Source organism: Dasypus novemcinctus, chromosome 14 (assembly GCF_030445035.2).
Source record: "Dasypus novemcinctus isolate mDasNov1 chromosome 14, mDasNov1.1.hap2, whole genome shotgun sequence".
Classification (NCBI taxonomy): domain Eukaryota; kingdom Metazoa; phylum Chordata; class Mammalia; order Cingulata; family Dasypodidae; genus Dasypus; species Dasypus novemcinctus.
The window spans coordinates 846412-866516 of NC_080686.1; the positions used below are offsets into that span (position 1 = coordinate 846412).

The following is a 20105-nucleotide window of genomic DNA, read 5'->3' on the forward strand; positions in this document are numbered from 1 at the left end:
TCACAGATATTAGTGGTAGAATATTTGACTCTACCACTTAGGAATTTGAAGTCTTGGGTCATTAATCAATGCCCCTCAGAATCTTCATGTAAGGGATGGGGAGAGTGTACATCATTGCAAGAATGATTCTGGTGAGGATTTTACAGGTTAATATATGTGAAATATGCAGTGGTGTGGGTTGCTTATGAATTGCTAAAGAAATTTATGGCCTTGGACAAGATGCTAAATTTTGTAGAGATGGTAATTTAACAAGCATGATGTTTGCTGCTGTGGGGCCTTCCATCATGAAAGAAAGATGGCAGGGAGAGTAGGAGGAAAGAAACAAAACTCAGTGTCCCCAGCTTTGTAGCTAATGGAAGCCTAAAGCAATTGGCCATACCCAGTGTACAAATGGCACAAAAATACATGCTGTGGCCCAGTGGCTGAGTACTATCACATCTCCTCTCTATAGTGTATCTCACCTAAATTGCCAGTATCCTCTTGACAAATCCAACAAATTCAGCTCCTTGGATATACATGTACTGATGCTACATTTACCATTTGTTCCACAGGAATTTCCACTTGATTAAAAGCAACTTTTTTTTGGTGGTCTAGATTCCAGCCTACATTGTACATTCCATTGCATTTATTCAGTATCATATTGTAATAAACATAATCAATTGTAGAAGATTGATGATCTAAAATATTAACATTTAAATGTCACTGCTTATTAATCATATGGATTTTCTTCCAGTCTTTCTTTGCAACCCCCTTTGTTAATTCATTGAAATATTGTTTGTTCATTATTGGCCATCAACTCTGGGATGCTCATTATAGAGGGCTGCCTAGATTGAGTGCCAACACCCATAAAGACAGCTGTTTAAGAATGTTTCAAGAAGGGTTTTAGAAACCAGGTTAAGAATGATGATGTTCCTGAGTTCTTATTTTTCAGTGACAGTATTGTGTTGACTCATGATTTGAGCATCTATGGTGTCATTTGGGATGATGTTATCAAATGCACTGTATTGTCTTCTCAATGCCTATCTGCTTTTTCTTAATATATATGTATTTTTAATCACCCCTTTGCAGCTTTTTTTTTTGCTTGCTCTCAGTTCTTTGTGTCCATTCACAGTGCGTTCTTCTGTGTCTGTATTTTTACTTATTTATTTTCCCCTCCCCCCCCACTTTGTGGCTTGCTTGCTGTCTGCTCTGTGTCGATTTGCTGCATGCTCTTCTGTGTTTTTTTGCTTGTCTCCCTTTTTGTTATGTCACCTTGCTGACTTGGCGCCCCATGGTGCTTGCAGGCCTGGATACCTTCTGCAGTGCTTGCGGGCTCGTGGCATTCCATGGCACCTGGGCCAGTAGCTCTCTGCAGCATGTGGCTGAGCCTGCCTTTACAAAGAGGCCCTGGGTTCATGCTGTATGGTAGACAGGAGCCCAACTGATTGAGCCACAGCCACTTCCTGCCTGTCTGCTTTTGGTGACTTGCTGAGCTGTGTCCTCAGCCCTCTTGGGATTGACCATGTTATCCTATGTATTGCCACACAACTCAGAATTTTGAGCTGCTCATTTGCATGTGGGAGTACTGTGTGCTTTGGGTACTAATAACTATGCCAAAGTCTGTAATATTCTGGACAGCTAACTTCCCTAGGCCATGTGACTATGGAGGCTACTTTATAATGATGGGCAGTTTTGGTCTCTTTGTAGGCCCAGGTAATTAGGGTGTAGGTACATACACATGTGCTAGAACTCTCTTGCATGGTTTCTAGCAAGCATATGGTTGTGTGGTAAGTTCATGTCTGTAGGTCACAGTATTATGACACATGGCTGAGTTCACATTTATGACCTTCCCTTTAGCAGTGCAAGAGTGAGTTCACATCTGCACCTCACTTTTACATCTTTTTGCCATCATAGAAAGCAAACCCCAGATCCAGCTGTGGTGAGGACAGAACAAGGTCATATACATAGAGCATGCTGTGGTGATGGGTTGTATTTGAGAAAACTGTCCCTGGTAATTGTCCAGTGTAAATGGCACCTAACATCTAGGGAGCTGCTTATGGTCACCCCTTTTGCTCAGAGACAAACTAAAAATTACACCACAGAAACTAAAACTAGAGTACCTGCAAACCCCCTTGCATGCAAAACTTGCACAACTTAGAGAGATCACAGCCATTACCACAGAATGTCGTAACAAGGGCACATTTCCTCCATGGAAACCCTTCATCATACCCCTAATCCTCATCTCACCATGATGCTGTGATTAGCCTGAGTCTCTAGTTTGAAGCCCGAGTCTCTTATATTTGTTTTCTCATCAGACATTGGATGAGCCCAGAACACCTACTTTTTCACTTGCTCTGGAGTTCCCCTGCAATTGTAGAAAAGAAAAGTATGAGGATACTGTGATGTTGAATAGGGTCTGTTCAGATGGTGATTTTATAAAAACATATAGGAAGCACTAGTAAAGTCAAAGCCCCCATGAATAAGCCTGGCAACTAACTTTGGGAGTCAACCTTTTTCTGCAGTATGTGTTTCTCAAATCCATTTTGATGGCAATTAGCTAAGTCCTAATCTGATCAGGAATAATGGTGCTCAAGCATAAATCCACTACCATATGGTTTATGAAACAACACTGCCATTTTAACACTTCCATCTTCTGAGATCTTTTGGTAGGCATCTCCCAACTATCCTTCCCCTAAAGAGTGGTTAATTGTGGGGAGCCACCCGCTGTGAAATCTATTTACAGCCTCCAACAACATGAGCGGATTTCACAACTACCTCAGCCCTGGCCCGCCATTTCCTTCTTCTTCTTCCTCCTTGTTTCTTTGTTCTCCCCTTCCCGCCACAACTCTGGTAACCACAGCAGCATGCATGCGCAAGGCATGAAATTCTGCAGACCCAGCATGAACTTTCAGCCAATTCCCTCCTTGGACACCTGCCACCCACAAGACCAGCCTATCACCCATGGACACTTTCCCTTCCCTCAGTATACATTCCCATGTTCTACCCCCAATAAATGAGGCTTGATCAGAATCCTGTCTTGCCTCCATTCTTCTCATCCCCTGCCCCCACTTCTTCCCACAGGCCCCTGGAATCCACCCCCGCCAGATTGGGCAAGCGGTGCCCTACATGGGTGGGGCCAGGAATGAAGTACTCTTGATATGCCAACACAACGGAAAACCTGGCCAGGTGATCTACGCGAACTTGGAAGACCTGAGAATTCTTGGGCGGAAGACCTGAGCAATCAGCTTGGACAGAAGACCTAAGCCATCAGCTTGGGCAGAAGACCTGAGCAATCAGCTTGGGTGGAAGACCTAAGCCATCAGCTTGGGTAGAAGGCCTGAGCTATCAGCTTGGGCGGAAGAGACCTTCAGAAGACTGCCTATCTTCTGAAGCTCGGTAAGTGATCGGGGAGGATGGGGCAGGCATCCTCTAATAATTGTTCCCTTTTCCCTGTCTGGCCTGCAGGCCCCACTTAGGACAAGAGGAGTAAAGGTTAATGTTAAAGAACTCTCTAAATTCTTTGTGTTCCTAAAAGAAGTTTATCCCTGGTTTCCACAGGAAGGGGGCATTTACAACTCATAAAGGAGCTACAGCAGCTAAAAGGATTACAACACCATAAATGCAGAAAGGCAGTTAACCACAATCCTTTTATCAACTTCCCACCCACCTGCACCTGCTTAGAAAGGCCACCCAGGGCATGCATCCCCTGCAGTGAAAAATCCCCCCCTTTTTTTGCATATCCGGATCACCAAAAGGCAAATCGAGGGGCAAAACAATGAGGCAGATAATGAGGCAGATGGTGAGGTGAAGATAGTTCGTGTGCATTCCACTTTCCCCTTTAAATCTTTAAAAGAGCTTAAAACTGCCGCCTCCACCTATGGGCCCACTGCTCTGTAACAGGCTCAGGAGATTATGAAGGCACTGTACAGCATATGAATTATAACCCTGCCCTATTCACCCAAATTCAAACTGCAGCCCTTAGGGCCTGCAAAAGGTTGCTCACAAAAGAACGCCCTGCCTCCTCCCTCACTAATATTAAGCAGGGGCCAGAGAAACCCTTTCAGATTTTGTAGGCAGATTGTGCGTGGCTGCAGAAAGACTGTTTTGGTGATATCAATACAGAAACAGACTATGTAAAGCAAATTGCCCTTTGAAAATGTGAATGCAGCTTGTCAGGCCACAGTTAGACCTTATAGAAAGAAGGAGGACTTGTCTGGTTACATCAGGCTTTGTTCTGAAATTGGCCCCACCTACCAACAAGGCCTTGCTACGGCCACTGCTTTAAAAGAGGTTTTACAGCCGCAGCAAATAAGAACTTGTTTTAAGTGCGGTGATCCTGGCCATTTCACCCAAGACTGTCCCACCCCCGGTATTAACAAAAAGCCTAGTAGTGCCCCTAAAGTCTGTCCTCATTGCTGCTGCAGCCAGCCACTGGGCTAGTGGCTGTTGGTCCAAATCAACATGCAGGTCAACCTCTCCCTCCCCATCAGGGAAATGGAACATGAGGCCAGCTACAGGCCCCGAAACCCAAACAAGCTTATGAGGCAATCAACTTTGCTCCAGCGAATGCCAATCCCTTTCACACTCTTCAAACTTCCTGCTGTCTACATGACAATGTAGCTCTGGGCTAGTGAGGGCTAATATAGTTAAGCCACTGGAAAGAGAGAAAAATGTGGCAAAATTTGTATTTTGTTTTGTTTCCATGCTAATTCTGATTGGGCTTACTTAACCAAGATAATAAAATTAGTATGAAGTTTGTATCAAGGTCTAAAAGGAATTTTCAGTTTTAAATCAATAGTTTTCTCCAGAACTTCAAGTCTCAGTATAGTCTTACAGTAATAATCCAAAAATGTGTGTTAATGGTCTGTCTAAACTGCAAAATAAAAACTTAACTATATTTATGCTGCTCAAGTTATTTTAACTGATTGCTGATAACTAATAATGTTTCCAAGCACAAGCTTGCTATTACAGGTGACATGAATTCCAGAAGAAATCTTAAAAGGTACAATCTAAAATGTGATATATAACAGAGGATTTAAAAGCAGCTATACAAGAAAGTAAGAATTATGAGTCAATTGTAAATAAATTGTATGTTTCTGTTAATGTGTTGTAATTGTTTTTGTGTTTGTCTGTTCATTCAATGTCAGTGTATATTGTGATACCTCCGGATGGTAAATATAAATTAGTAGAAATTTTTAAAAGAGATCTATTCAAATGGCCAAAAATTAAATAAGCACTTATATTAATAGTTAAGTTAATTATATTAATACATAAGTTTAAATGTTAATAAGATATCTACAATGATAAAAATTGTAAGTCTTGATTAACAAAATTACTTTGCCTTTTCATAGGGGATGGTTTTTGCCTAGATTGAAATGAATGGCTTGTTTTTCTTTGCAGGGTGGTGTGGGGGATGCAAAACTTGAATGAATGTTAAAGAGTTGGGTGTTTGTGGCAATGCTAGCTGAATTTAATGGGTTTTGCAAGGGGGTGTGTTTTGTCCTAAAGTAGGATGGCTAATTTTTCATAAAACTCTTGAAACTTAATTTGCATGTGGCAAGTTTGTAGAAGGTATTGTGATAACTTTAAGTAAGGGAATGTGTTCTGTAAAGATAAAATTTGTCTAAAAATGATATAATTATAGTCTATATGGTTATAAATAATTATAAAAGGTCTTATAAAGCATTATTTAAATTAAAGTGTTTTAAGTGGCTATTTCCAAAAGGTCATTATAAAACAAACCTGAATTAATAATAATAATAATAAAAAGTAATTTTCTAACAGGGAAGCTTGGCTGCAGCCAGCCTCCCTTGACAACTTGCTTTTAGGAAACTGTTTCTGATATTGCATGCTACTAAGTATTTAAAGTAAAGTTCATTATGTTAACAAGCTCATTTAGTGTTCACGGTATTTATGTTATAAAAAGTTTGCTTGATAACTTTGTATGTAGGCTATATGGAATGTATTTTTACTATTAAGGAAACGGGATAATTTTTTCCTAAGATAAAATGATTGGTTATTAAGAAAGGGTAAAATATGGAGCAAACCTGAGTGACCACTAAAAGTGCAGAAGGTTCGTGAAAAAGGAAATTTTATAGTTAAAGTTGAATAAGATTTGATGGGTCTATCTATAAAATTTTAAAGGCTTTAGTATCAAGTAGTATGCTGATGCAAAGTTGAAAATTTTTATTCTTTCTCAAGGCCTCTCATCATTAATCTGTTTTGGTAAAAGTTCTTATCCTCAATAATCAGTATACAAAGAAAGTCTGTCTTATCAAAATAGCTTCTTGTGCTTCTTCTGCTTATCATTTCCTCAGTGTTCCAAGAAAGGAAAGTTTTATCTCTTTTAAAGGAACATAATGTTCAAAACTGCTTTCTCAAAACCTAATCCTGAACAGTAGCCTTTTATTCCAAACTAATTATAAGAGATTTGTTCTTTTACCTTGAAAGAAAAATTAAAGTAATAATTAAGTTCTTTTAATATGTTATAAGTAAATAAAAGGTGTTTTACAGTGTTATAAAATTAACAAGTTTTTTCTTCCCTTAAACCCTCTATTAATTAAAGTCATATGATCAAAAGGTTTCTATAAATGCTTAAAAGTGTATAAAGTTATCAATATTTCAGCATAATATTAAAGAGAAGTACAGTGTGGTTATTCATGGTTTTAATTATAATAAAAGAGTATGTGTCACAGAAACAACCTCTTATCATAGATTAAAGTAACAACACTAGTATGCAGCAATCCCAAACACTGCTAGTTTGTTGCAAAAAGTTAAAGTCCAACACAGCTATCACTTTGTTTTAAAACTTGCTAAGACTTTCTTTTTTTTTTTTTAAAGATTTATTTATTTATTTAATTCCCCCCCCCTCCCTGGTTGTCTGTTCTTGGTGTCTATTTGCTGCGTCTTGTTTCTTTGTCCGCTTCTGTTGTCGTCAGCGGCACGGGAAGTGTGGGCGGCACCATTCCTGGGCAGGCTGCTCTTTCTTTTCATGCTGGGCAGCTCTCCTCACGAGCGCACTCCTTGCGCGTGGGGCTCCCCCACGCAGGGGACACCCTTGCGTGGCACGGCACTCCTTGTGCGCATCAGCGCTGCGCATGGCCAGCTCCACACGAGTCAAGGAGGCCCGGGGTTTGAACCGCGGACCTCCCATATGGTAGACGGATGCCCTAACCACTGGGCCAAAGTCCGTTTCCCTAAGACTTTCTTTAGTGTCTTCTTACACAAATCAAGCCAGCTGCATTCCTCTATCTATAAAAAACCTAACAATGAACTTTTGCAGTGCTTTTCAGGACTATGTGCATGGCCTAACCATCTTGTACAGTATTTACTGATTGTAATAGTAATAAAAAAGCAGCATACGTTACTTCTTGAAAAGAACAGGCTTGGCAGACTCCATTCATGTCTGCTCAGCATACTGAACTTGCTGCCATCATTAAGGTGTTAACAATATTTAAGGAACCTTTGAATGTTGTCTCTAATTCTGAATATGTATGCCTTACTGTTTAGCATACTGGAACAGCTCATATCTTTGCTACTAATAAGTTATCTCAACTTTTCACTGACTTGCAACATCTCATCAGGTTAAAACAGCATCCTATTTACATTACTCACATACGCTCTCATACCTCTTTGCCTAGTCCTATGACAGCAAATAATGCTCGAGCTGATTTATTAGTAGGGTGTTTACAAGGTGCTCATGCTCTAACTCACATTAATGCTAAAGGTGTGTGAAATAAATATCAAAAGTTAACAAAACTACAGGCACAAAAATTATTCATTCTTGTCCTACTTGTGGACCACTAACAGTGGTGCCTTTTCAAGCTGGAACTAATCCCAGAGGCCTGACTCCTAATCAATTATGGCAGATGGGTGTTACTCACATACCATCCTTTAGTAAACTACAATATGTTCATGTTTATATTGACACTTATTCTCATTTTATGTACACTGCTGCTCAAAGTAAGGAACAGTTGCATCATGTTCGTTCACATCTATAGTCTGCTTTTGCTGTAATGGGATGCCCTCTAAAAATTAATAATACACCTTACATTAGTAAATCCTTTGAATCTTTCCTTTTAAAATATGGTATTCAATATGTTGCTAATATTCCTTATAATCCTACAGGTCAAGCCATAGTTGAATGCAACCATCATACCCTAAAAACTATGCTTTTAAAACAAAAAGGGGGAAATAATGTTATTATGACACCAAATGATTAATTAGCAAAAGCTTTATTTACTTTACATTTTCTTAATGTTTATAATTCATTAACACCTGTGGAATGTCACTCTGGAAAATGTCAAACATCTACAGTAGACACAGGAAATGAAGATCAACCAATATTCTAGAAAGATATTTTAAGCAATGTGGCGGCTTGCTCGGTCGGTAGAGGTGGGGTCTGGCTGCGGACAAGGGGTCGGTCCAGCTCTGGACGAGGGGTCGGTCCCGCTTGGGACGAGGGGTCGGTCCGGCAGCAGACGAGGGATCGGTCTCACAGGGGTTGCGCGGTTCGGTTGACGGGGTCGCCCGGCGAAGCCGGCGACGAAGGGGTCGCCCGGCGAAGCCGGCGACGAAGGGGTTGCCCAGAGAAGCAGGCAACGAACTGGGGACAAGGGAGGCCAGGCCCTTGTCGGGGGCTCTCAGGACTGGAGGGCGCACGGCAGAAGAACTACCGCGGAGACAAGGTAAACACACAAGTCCACTTTATTGAGGGAGAGGCAACAGTTTTATAGGGGCTGGAGAAGGCTGATTGGTCGAAGCCATGCCCTGTTCTGATTGGTTGCCGGCGAAAGGTCAGTGGGCGGTACTGGATGGGGGAGGGGTGGTGGTCAGGGATTGGCTGTCGCTGTTGCTGGGGGAAGGGGCAGGGTTTAGGGATTGGTGGCTGCTGTTGCTGGGGTGGAGGGCAGACTTGAGTTTCCCGCCCACGCCTGGCTATTGCTGCTGTCGGGGGAAGGGAAAAGGGCGGGCTGGATTTTTCCACCCACGCCTGGCTGTTGCTGCTGTCGGGGGAGGGGAAAAGGGCGGGCTGGATTTTTCCGCCCACACCTGGCTGTTGCTGCTGTCGGGGGAGGGGAAAAGGGCAGACTGGAATTTTCTGCCCTGCGCCTGCGCAGGGAGAAGGAAGAAGAAGGGTGCCGCCCCACAAGGCATCGGGTGGCGCCATCTGGGAGGAGGGGCGGCCGCGGAAGCATGGCTGCCGAGAAGGGGAGACCCGAGGGCACTCTGCTCCCATGCCGAGCTTCCTTCAGGGGTGGCGGTGGGCCCGACCAACCACCCTATTATGGGGGCAGTGGAATTAGGCCTACCGCGGCCCCTCCCCTGCCAGGCCAGCAAACCACACTTCAGCCGGAGGGGTGACCGCATTTCCCCCTTCTTTTCAAATAAGGACCAGGATGGCAGCAGCAACAAGTAGCTGAGGCCCAAGAGGCAGTAAGCAATGAGGGAAGCGGGGCTGAAGAGGGAGGTGAGTATGACGGGGATATAAATGTACAATTTAGGGGGTGGTATCTTGCTGTTGCAAGCAAGGGTGGCCAATGTCCAATTCTTGTTGATCTCGGCGGCTATAAGATCTATCTGTTGTTAAAAGTCCAGGATGATAGCGCATTACAGGTGGTTGATCTCTTCTTGGTGGCGAAGAGCGGCAGAGGCAGACTGTGTGATGGTCTGGAGGATCGCAGTGGTGAGGACAAGTTGCGTCAGGGCACCAGCGACGGTGGTGGCAGCAGCGTCGGGAGTGGTGGAGACGTAGGCGAGGACAAGAAGGCCAAGGTCTCCACAGGCCGAGAGAGGCCGATGTTAACGGGGCGGGCCGACATGGGGCGGCCCAATCTGCAACGCAGTAGGGGTTCAAGCGAAAAAAGGAGGGGGGCGGGGGACGAGAAAGGACGCTTTGGATGGCTGAGAAGAGGAGTGAGGTCGAGACAGGAGGAAGCTCCGCAAGCTGCGGGCCGGGGAAAGCGGGTTGCGGGCCGTTTAGCAGGGCTGGAGCTGCTTGAGAGCGATGGCGGCATGGGGGGCCGTGGTTACAATCTTCTGGGGTGGTAGCGGCTAGACAGATGGCGGAAAATATTATCAAGAAAGCAAAGGTTATGAGAAAGAAATAGAGTATTAAAGGCTGTGGGGGAAGTGAGAAGATCATTTAGAGGATAGGGTTGAGAATGGTATGTTTAAGACAGAAGCTTTGTGGTTTGTAGGAGAATGCTTTATAAATGAAGGAGAATGAGGGCAGTAAATACAGTAACGATAGATAGGAAGATGACAGTGAGGAGGAGTCTTTGTTTAAGGTTCCAATCGTCCAGCGCAACAGTGGCTAGGCCGATAGCGAGGGGTGTTGCTAAATAGACAATGGCTGCAAAGACAAAATCATCCTCTGTTTCCTTAAGAATAACTTTTCTTTAAATACTTAGTAGCATGCAATATTAGAAACCGTTTCCTAAAAGCAAGTTGGCAGGGGAGCTTGGTTGCTGTTAATCTTTCCTGTTATAAAATTACCTTTTATTATTATTATCATCAATTCAGTTTTATATATATATATTTAAGAATGACCTTTTGGAATTAGCCATTTAATACCTTAATGTAAACTATTGAAGATAAATTTTATCCTTACAGAGCACATTCCCTTACGTAAAGTTATCACAATACCTTTTACACTTGCCGCATGCAAATTAAATTTCAAAGAGTTTATGAAAAATTAGCCATCTTACTTTAGGACAAAATACGTCTTTTTGCAAAACTTATTACATTTCCGTTAGCATTTTTACAAACTTTTAACCTTTTTAATATTCATATAAGTTTTACATTCTTTATATTATCCTGTGAAGAAAAATAAGTTATTCATTTTAATCTAAGCAAGAACAACTTTTTATGAAGACGTACAGTTAATTTTGTTAATTAAGACTTACAATTTTTTTTTAAAAATTGTAGATATCTTATTAACATTTAAACTTATGTATTAATATAATAAACTTAAGTATTAATATAAGCGCTTATTTATTTTTTGGCCATTTGAATAGAGCTCTTTTAAAGATTTCTAGTAATTTATATTTACCATCCGGAGGTATCACGATATATGTTGACATTGAATGAACAGACAGACAAACACAGAACAATTACAACACATTAACAGAAATATATAATTTATTTACAGTTGACTCATAATTCTTACTTTCTTGGTATAGCTGCTTTTAAATCCTTTTTTTATATAGCATATCATAGATTATACCCTTCAAGATTTTTTTCTGGACTTTATGTTGCCTGTAATAAGCCAGGAGGGAATCTTTTACCTTCCTGCTCCACAGCAAAAGTGACCCTATCTATAAGGCGAGTATAGGTGTCCGGGTCCCAAAGCTGACACGTGGTAAGCCACGGATTAAAGGGGAGAAGAAGGTCCCAATATACTTGGAGCTGTTTCAAAGAGATCTTACACCGGTGAGTGTCTAGGAGACCGGCGAGAGCCCGAACTTGCGGGGCTTGTTTAGCAGATAGGATGTTACCCATTGCTAATGGCCTTTTGGAGCCGATAAGAAAAGGGGCCCTTACCTTGAGAGCGCGGCGATGGGAGCCGAGGTGCGCGGTGAGACGAGGGGTCGGAGCCGGTGGGGCTCCAACGGTGGTCGCGGGCCAAGAGAAGGCCCCGACGAGGGGAGGGCGGGACGATGAGCAGTGGAGCAAGCACGGAGGGGAGGAGGCAGAGGTGAAGGCAGGGGTGGAGGTGCTCAGGCACGCACTCCTGAGAGTTTTATTGGTGCCTCTTAATCATAGCGGGTCGGTATAAGCCCCCGGCATGGAAGGAGAAAGCCATCCAGCGATTCTCCCAGACCACCGTGGATCATATGAGGTCACCAAGGTTCAGGAGCAGCAATGCAGAGCGAAAAGATAGGGGTGAGAAGAGAGGAGAGCGTAGGGCTATGGTAGGGTTACTTCAGACGTGCAAGCGCGTGCTCCCGAGAAATCCAAGGCTCCTCTTAATCATAGCGGGTCGGTATAAGCCCCCGACATGGAAGGAGAAAGCCATCCAGCGATTCTCCCAGACCGCTGTGGATCGTATGAGGTAGCCAAGGCTCAGGTAGCAGCAATGTTGCACGAGAGAAGTCCCAAGGTGAGAAGAGAGGAGGGGGTAGGGCTGTGGTAGGATTACTTCAGACGTGCAAGCGCACGCTCCCGAGAAATCCAAGGCTCCTCTTAATCATAGCGGGTCGGTATAAGCCCCCGACATGGAAGGAGAAAGCCATCCAGCGATTCTCCCAGACCGCCGTGGATCATATGAGGTAGCCAAGGCTCAGGTAGCAGCAATGTTGCATGAGAGAAGTCCCACGGTGAGAAGAGAGGAGGGGGGGGGCGCCAGGTTATGGAGTGAGGCTGTGGTGGAGTTGCCTTGCCCCACGTTGGGCGCCAACTGCGGCGGCTTGCTCGGTCGGTAGAGGTGGGGTCTGGCTGCGGACGAGGGGTCGGTCCAGCTCTGGGCGAGGGGTCGGTCCCGCTTGGGACGAGGGGTCGGTCCGGCAGCAGACGAGGGATCGGTCTCACAGGGGTTGCGCGGTTCGGCTGACGGGGTCGCCCGGCGAAGCCGGCGACGAAGGGGTCGCCCGGAGAAGCAGGCGACGAACTGGGGACAAGGGAGGCCAGGCCCTTGTCGGGGGCTCTCAGGACTGGAGGGCGCACGGCAGAAGAACTACCGCGGAGACAAGGTAAACACGCAAGTCCACTTTATTGAGGGAGAGGCAACAGTTTTATAGGGGCTGGAGAAGGCTGATTGGTCGAAGCCACGCCCTGTTCTGATTGGTTGCCGGCGAAAGGTCAGTGGGCGGTACTGGATGGGGGAGGGGTGGTGGTCAGGGATTGGCTGTCGCTGTTGCTGGGGGAAGGGGCAGGGTTTAGGGATTGGTGGCTGCTGTTGCTGGGGTGGAGGGCAGACTTGAGTTTCCCGCCCACGCCTGGCTATTGCTGCTGTCGGGGGAAGGGAAAAGGGCGGGCTGGATTTTTCCGCCCACGCCTGGCTGTTGCTGCTGTCGGGGGAGGGGAAAAGGGCGGGCTGGATTTTTCCGCCCACACCTGGCTGTTGCTGCTGTCGGGGGAGGGGAAAAGGGTAGACTGGAATTTTCTGCCCTGCGCCTGCGCAGGGAGAAGGAAGAAGAAGGGTGCCGCCCCACAAGGCATCAGGTGGCACCATCTGGGAGGAGGGGCGGCCGCGGAAGCATGGCTGCCGAGAAGGGGAGACCCGAGGGCACTCTGCGCCCATGCCGAGCTTCATTCAGGGGTGGCGGTGGGCCCGACCAACCACCCTATTATGGGGGCAGCAGAATTAGGCCTACCGTGTCCGCTCCCCTGCCAGGCCAGCAAACCACACTTCAGCCGGAGGTGTGACCGCAAAGCAATGAATGGAAAAAAGGCAGGATTTAAGTAAGGGGGTGAGGCTATGCTCTTATCATTTCAGAAAATGGAGAACAAATTTAGTTATCTCTGAAAAGGATTAAACCCCAGAATGAAGAGATGGAGTCTTCTACAACTTCTGATGATGGTGATCGTAAGTAATAAGGAAGCTGCCAGTAATTACACTTATTAGGCCTTTATACCTAAAGCCCCATTACTTAGAGTGTTAACCTGGAAAAATCCATTCTTTCATAGATATCTGAATAAAACCCATATATTCCCTAAACCAATTGATAATCGATTGCCAATTAAACCCTATAAAGAAAGACGAAGAATTGATAATCTCATATTACCATTTGATTATCAACCCTTATGCATTAGTAACCATCCTTCCTGTATGTAGGTTAAAAATCAGACCATAATTATCTTCAAAAATAGTAATATTCAGTTTATTGTGACTTTGTTTCCCTCTTACAATTTAATCATAACCAAGAATCCTACTCATGATTGTCGGAAAATTAACTATAACCCAAAAATGCTCTATTCTGTAAAAATGAGGCCTTGCATCCTAATAGCCAGTACCCCGCAACTAACATACTATGGAGAAGGCAAACTAAAAATTTTACTATCTGCATCTGTGTCAAAGAGAGCTGCCTTCCTCCCTATATTGGTAAAAAATTAGCCTCACAGGTTCAGTCACTGCAGCTGCCACAGCAGGTGGTGCTCTTGGTCATGGCCTCATCAGCTTGCAATACTTTAAACAAGAATGACAAATTAGCCTAGAATCCAGTGCACAGTCTCTTGACTCTCTGCAGTGGCAACTAACATCCCTCGCCCAAGTAGTCCTTCAAAACTGCAGGGCCCTTAACTTACAGCTGAAAAAGGGGGGAACCTGCCTTTTCCTCCAGGAGGAAGGCTGCTACTATATAAATGAATCTGGTATTGTTGAGGAAAATGCTAAGAAATAGTGAGAATTGGGGGAAGGAATACTGCCCTCCCAATCAACCTCTCCTTATCTGCCTGGCTCACCTCCCCCTTCATAATGTGGCTAGGTCCCCTCCTCAGCCCCCTAATCACTCTCCTTTTAATCTGTGCATTTGCACCTTGCCTCCTTAAATTTTTTCCAAGAAAGGATGAAGCAAATTTCTGCCCATGTGATGTATCTTGATGCTGTTCATCAATACCAGCCTATCCAGACCGAAGAACAAACAACCAACCTTTGAAAATACAAATCTCTTATGTTGCCTCATCACCAACCTGTACCCTAATGGTGTTTCCTTGCCTGTCCTCCCTGCCCATGGTCACAACTGCCCCTATTGCAGCTAACCCTTCTTTGTTTAATTAATATCGCTGAACAGCTTCAGTAAGGAAAACAGCTTCAGTGAGGAGTTTAGTGGTTCAAATGAGCAGCAGGTGCCCTAGCCAAACAAGACCAGGGTGGGTGTGGCCTCACCCACTAATCTCAGTACATCATGCATGTCATGTGTGGTGTAGAGCTCCTTGTTATAGCTTGTTATATTTGCAAGTCATTTATCACTGAGGCGCTGGTCTGGTTAGCTAACGACGGGCAACTGGGCTGACCCATCAGTCAGCCTAAGACAGATGTGGCCTTTTGCTGCCATGATTCCCAATGACAGGTAAGACTGATCACTTAACAGGTGCAGCCCCAACCTAAGACAGGCACAGCCCCCTCAGTACGGGAGCACCTTGCAGCTGCACATCACCACTGAGCATAAGCCCTGCCCTAACATGAGCCATCACCAGCTGTTCTTCACTTCAGTTCCTAACATATTAAACAGAGAAGGGGGACCTGTGGGGAGCCACCCACTGTGAAATCTATTTACAGCCTCCAACAACATGGGCGGATTTCACAACTACCTCAGCCCTGCCCTGCCATTCCCTTCTTCTTCTTCCTCCTTGTTTCTTTGTTCTCCCCTTCCCGCCACAACTCTGGTAACCACAGCAGCACGCATGCACAAGGCATGAAATTCTGCAGACCTGGCACAAATTTTCAGCCAATTCCCTCCTTGGACGCCTGCCACCCACAAGACCAACCTATCACCCATGGACACATTCCCTTCCCTCAGTATATATTCCCATGTTCTACCCCCAATAAATGAGGCTTGATCAGAATCCTGTCTTGTCTCCATTCTTCTCATTCCCTGCCCCCACTTCTTCCCACAGGCCCCTGGAATCCGCCCCCACTGGATCAGACAGTTAATATCTGTAGTTCAGGGAAGCAGATGTGGTTCAAGTGATAAGGCTTCCACCTACCATATAGGAGAACCTGGGTTTGATCACTGGGGCCTCCTGGTAAAAAAAGAGAAAGTGAGCCTGTATGGTGAGCCAGTGCCTACGTAGTGAGCCAAGTGCCCTCATGGTGAGCTGTGTGCCCATGTGTTGAGCTGATTGTCCATGTGAATGCCCATGTGCTGAGCCAGTGCCCGTAAAGGGATCCAGTGCCCACACAGTAAGCCAAGTGCCCATGTGTTAAGCCAAGTGCCTGTGTGAGTACCTATGCAGTCAGCTAGTGCTCACATGGTGAGCTGAGTGCCTCTGTGGTGAGCCAGTGCCTGCTTAGGTGAGTCACACCTGATGCAAGATGATGATGCAACAAAAGAGAAACAAAGGGGAAAGTCAAAGTGAAGGGCAGCAGAGACCAGGAACTGATGTGGCACATGTGAAAGGGTACCTCTCTCCACATCAGAGGTCCCCAGGACTGAGTACTAGTGAATCCTAGAGGAGAAAGATGAGAAGACAAGACAAAAATGCAGAAGGTCATACAGTGAATGGGCACAGACAGTAAGAACAGTAGGATGGAGGTGGGGCTGGGGCTGGGGGAGGAGAAGAAAAAATATAATTATGCTGTAGCCTAATCTTTAAAAATATTTATAATTCATACCATCATATAATAAGTGCTGTACTCAAATTTAAAAAAGGACAAATCTGAGAAAGGAACATTTCTATCTTAGACAAAAACAGATGACTTCACCTCAACATTAGATGGGACCTCCTCAACCACCCTGTCACTAGAAGACTCCTCTACTAGGTCTTCCATGGGAGCTAGGGGGACACAGAGTAATGATCAGTACACTGGGGTGCAGCTCCTGCATTACTTTGCTTTGCCCAGACAAGAGGCTACAATGTGCAAACAAGGATGGTGGAGCTACCCAGAAACCCTTCATGTAGGAAAGAGAGACAAAGGAAAGAGTGGAATATAATCAGAATCCTTGGCTTTGTAGCTGAAGACAATCTAAGTCAATGTGAAATAGTTCATGTATAAGTGGTACTAAACTATACAGTATGATGATATATATCCAACCTATTCTGAAGTCCAAGGAAATCGTCAGTATCACACTGATTTCAAGAAATACTGCTTCAGCCTCACAGCCTTGTTGACTTTTAATATCCCATCCATTCTAGAGGATTTTTTTAAAAATTTCAATGAGATAGCTATGTAATAGAAAATTTGCCAGTTTACCCATTTTTACAGCATGTACAATTTACTTGAATCAATTATATTTACAGTGTTTTGTAACTGTCACCAAACATTCAATTCCAAAACTTTCTCATTACCTGAAACAGAAACTCTGTAATTATTAGCTATTAAGCCCATTCTACTTTCTGCTAGTCCCTGGTAATAAACTCTAATCTTTTATCTGTTTCTGTGAATTTACTTTTTCTTAGCTTTCAAATAATTGCAATCACCAACTGTTTTACTTTTGTGTCTGCCTTATTCAGTACGTTTTTAAGGGTCATGCATATAGTAGTATGTATCAGAACTTCAATACTTTTTATGGCTCAATTATATTCCATTGTATGGATATGCCACTTTTTAAAAAAACTCATTCCTCTATATGAGCACACTTAGGTGGTTTCCAGCTTTTGGGTATTGCAAATAATGCTGCAATAAATACTGGTTTCGAGTACCTCTTTCAGCCTCTGTTTTTAATTCTTTAATATATAAACCTAATAGGTAGCTGTCATATAGTAGTTCTAGATTTAGCTTTTTGAGGGAATGTCAAACTATTTCCCGAATTGGCTGCTTTATTTTAGATTCCTATCACCAATATATGGGGACTCCAGTTTACTCATATACACATCTCTATTTGTTATTTTCCAGTTTTGTTTCTTTCTAAAATATTAGCCACCCTACTTATTAAAAATGGAATCTCCATTTCCTTAAAGACTAACCCTCTTCAACTGCTGCTGGGAATGTGGAATGGTACAGCCATTTTGGAGGATGATTTGGCAGTGCTCAAAAGGGTTATTATAGAATTGCCATATGATTGTGCAATCCCACCACTGGGTATATATGCAAAAGAATTGTGACCAGCAACAAATGAATGGATAAGCAAATATGGTTTATACATACAATGGAATATTACTCAGCTGTAGGAAGGAATGGCATGTTGATATATGTGACAACATAGATGAATCTTGACCTTATGTTGAGTGAAGTAAGCCAGTCACTAAAGGCAAATACTTCTTGACCTCACTGATATGACCTAAGTTTATTTAGGAGTCTCACAGAGAGTCTGGAAGATAGATTAAAGGAGACAGAAAGGGAGTTGAGTGTGGTGAACCAAGCTCAATATGGGCAGAGCCTATGATAAGGCAGAAAGGGGTGGTTTGGCAGTGGATGGGGTGATGGTGATGCAGGGATATGAGTGGGTTGATGGAACTGGAATGGAAGGGTGAGCATGGTGGAGGTATTTAATTTGGACTGTATGGAATTGTGGAAGTCTTGGAGGAAGGAACAAGTGTACTTGGGATTTGTTGGTTTGTGTTGGGACTACAAGGATGGGAATGTTTTTTTGGCAAATGCAGCAGGTAGGTCACTGGTGCAGTGTACCGGTGCTAGGGGGGCATATAGAAAAGGATGCCCCTGGGGGATGCTTCAAGGAATATGAATGTGTTCATCTTGTCATAAGGTGTTATATCAGTGGATGGAGACCAACAAACAATGAGAAAATATTAAAATTCCATCCTGGGAATCCTGCTATATACTCAAAGAGAGGGGCAAGAATCTCTAGAGTACATGGGCAGTGCCAAATATAAGCAGACCAGTATGTCAAAGCCTTATTATTAATGCATAAGACTATGAACCTTATTCTTGGAAAATTGAAACTTAGTGGCTAACATAGGTTCTGAGGGAAGAAGGAGGGAAGAATAGATGGATCATAGGGCATTTTGAGGGCATTGGAACTGTTTTGTGTGATTTTGCAATGATGGATACAGATGATTGTACATTGTGTGAAAACGTATAAAAGTATGATGCAAAGTGTAAACCATAACATAAACCATTGACCATAGTTTGTAGCAATGCTTCCGTTTTTTTTTTCAATTGTAACAGATGAACCCTACTCATGTATGATATTGCTAATAGGAATAAATATGAAATGGGAAGGGGTGCAGTAAATGGGAATCACCTATATATTCTTCTATTTTCTTCTCTCTTTTTTTAGGTACCAGGACCAGGGAGTGAAACCCAGACTTTGTAAGTGGGAAGCCAGTAGTCAACCACTGAGCCACATCAGTTCCTTTGAGTTGTTTTTGTGTGTGTGTGTTTGCTTTTTTCAATTTTTGTTTGTCTTTGTTTTTAGGAGGCACTGGGAATCATACTGGGACCTCCCATGTGGAGAGCAGGCATTCAAACATTTAAGCCACATCTGCTCATTCCCTATATTTTTGATGTGACATTTCTGTAACCTAAAGCTTCTTTGAAGATAAAGTGAAAAAAAATAAGATGTTGGGGGAAGATACAGATGAAATTGTAAGTATACATAAAAAATAACAGATATTAAGGTGATGAAAGTCACAATGCAAAAAACTTTTGACTTTCTTTATGGGGAGGTTTTGAACTACACAAAAGTTACAGCTATTGCAGGGGAGGTCTACTGGTGCAGGGTGACAGTGAGGGACAGATGCATGGGAAAGGGTGCACCTCAGGCATGCCTCTAGGGATTATGAATGTGTCCATATGGTCATGGGGTGTTATCTCAGTAGATGGAACCCATACAATAACCAACAAAACTTTCAATTCCCATTCTTGGAGCCCTGCTACATTTTCTAATACAGTGGCAAGAATAGCAATACATCATCAGAACCTAGCTAAAATAGGACAGACCAATATGCCAGGCCCTTGATATTAATGCTGGTAGTTATGAACTTCATTCTTGTAAAATTGAAACTTAGCCTAGTGATATATACTGCCTAAGAGTTACCTTCTGAAAATGTGTATGTTGCTCAAATGTGGCCTCTCTCTAAGCCAAACTCAGCATAGAAGTCTGCTTTCTCCCCAGCATGGGACATTACTCCCAAGGATGGGCCCCCTTGGCACTGAGGGATTGTTACCAATTGCCAGCTAGAGATACATTTGTAAAAAGACCTTGACCAAGAGAGGGAATATTAAATACAAATGAGTGTTTATGGCTAGGATACTTCAATATGAGTCAGGAAGCCATTCCAGAGGAAAGTTTAGGCAGGTCACAGGAGGATCTCTGTGGCTGCCACAGTAAATAATACCTCAGGCAGGAGTGTTCCTGAGGGCTCTAAAGACATCTGGACATTCTAGCCAGGGCAGATATCCCCAGGAAATTGGCAACCCATCAGTGGGCCTTACCTTGGAAACTATGGACCATGGTTAGTAGGAGTGCTTCAAGATTTATAAAAAATATCCCACATTAATGAAAGATGTTTTTAATGGGTAACATGTGAGGGGGTGGAGGTGGGGTATATGGGAATCCCAC

General features: G+C 43.7%; 1 long non-coding RNA gene across 7 annotated transcripts in view; it reads left to right on the forward strand.

Annotated features, from left to right (window-relative positions):
- The first annotated feature begins 13403 nt into the window (after nucleotides 1-13403).
- LOC131273224 (uncharacterized) overlaps nucleotides 13404-20105 on the forward strand; it is a 123458-nt gene continuing 116756 nt past the window's right edge. For 6 of the 7 annotated variants that reach the window (XR_009180355.2, XR_009180354.2, XR_009180352.2 and 3 more), the window contains exons 1-3: nucleotides 13404-13507; nucleotides 18822-18853; nucleotides 18960-19129. This is a non-coding gene — a long non-coding RNA (uncharacterized lncRNA). Of the gene's footprint in view, nucleotides 13508-15777; nucleotides 16156-18821; nucleotides 18854-18959; nucleotides 19130-20105 lie in introns of those variants that run through there. The other variant, XR_009180351.2, reaches the window with a different exon arrangement.